This window comes from Puma concolor, chromosome B4 (assembly GCF_028749965.1).
Source record: "Puma concolor isolate L17-30 chromosome B4, mPumCon1.1.hap2, whole genome shotgun sequence".
NCBI lineage: Eukaryota > Metazoa > Chordata > Mammalia > Carnivora > Felidae > Puma > Puma concolor.
Genome location: NC_141673.1, coordinates 44319377 through 44320556, shown reverse-complemented (window position 1 = coordinate 44320556; position 1180 = coordinate 44319377). Strand labels below are relative to the sequence as shown.

Below are 1180 nucleotides of genomic sequence, written 5' to 3'. Positions count from 1 at the left end.
TGCATCTTTTAAAATTATTCATGTAACAAAAATAACAGAAAGAAACATGGCATCTTCACTGCTAAGCAACAACCTAAGAATAGGAAATTGTCAAAATGATATTTTTTCTATATAACATATACATGAAATGTGTACAGCGAAATCCCCTAAAATAGCTATAATGTATAATATGTAAATATTATAGGTGGAAATTATTTTAGAATAATAGGGGACTCTATTCCAATTTCTCTTGTTATTGTTGTTATTGTCCAAGGTTTACTGAAGATATTACCGCACAGCTGAAAGATTCAAATGACTCCATGGAGGGTTTTGAAATTCATCCCAACTGGAGGCTGGGTGACCTGCAGTTTGGACAGAATGGCAAAGCCCGAGGGTTTCAACATTTCCTTAGTGTCAGGATCTACTTCAGTGATCTCCTGATCCAGGGCCGAGACCTCAGGATCATAATTATCTCTCCTTTCCCGCTCCTCCTCCTGCAGCTTGACTGAGATACCTCTCACGGGGCCTCTCTGCAACGGCCTCATCAGGCGTGTGACACAGCCTGCGCCCTTGCTGAGAAGCTTCTCGCCGGGTGGAAATAATGGCGATCTCCTCACACGTGTGCTGGTTGGCGCGGCAGTTACTGCTCGGGAGTGTGCAGTACCTCTCTCTCAGTGATGACCGGGCCACTTTCTTCACAGTTTTAGAGCAAACACAGCCATGTTGGCAGGGCCTCATAAAAGGAAAGTGGTTACGAGGGGTTTGGAATAGAGGTAAATTACTGAAATGTTTTAAAAGTCATGAAAGGGTCAGCACAAGCATGTTTCACTTCATACAGATACTGGAGTAGGATGTGGTATGTTTGGACAAGAACAGAGCTGTTCCGATGTAACTGTTCTTGGCGTTCTTACATGATTCTCTTCTTAATAATTGTGGAAGAAACACTTTAATTAAAAGAGTAACATGTGTGACAGCAAAAATATTATTTGAGAACTAAATCAAAGCTTTGGATTGAACCATGCTGACTGACTAAATAGTTATTAAATCATCAATAAGAATTCTAAATATACTACAACATAAAATAATGATGATAATGATAAAAATATCCAGCATGCAGCAAGCACTGCACTGAGAATTTGAGATACACTTATGTCACTTAATCTCCACAAAAAAAAAAAGAAAAAAAACTATAAAGAAACTA

At 39.1% G+C, this 1180-nt stretch overlaps 1 pseudogene; it reads right to left on the bottom strand.

Moving 5' to 3' along the window:
- Positions 1 to 274: 274 nt before the first annotated feature.
- Positions 275 to 717, bottom strand: LOC112863282 (small ribosomal subunit protein eS17 pseudogene; annotated as a pseudogene).
- Positions 718 to 1180: the final 463 nt, after the last annotated feature.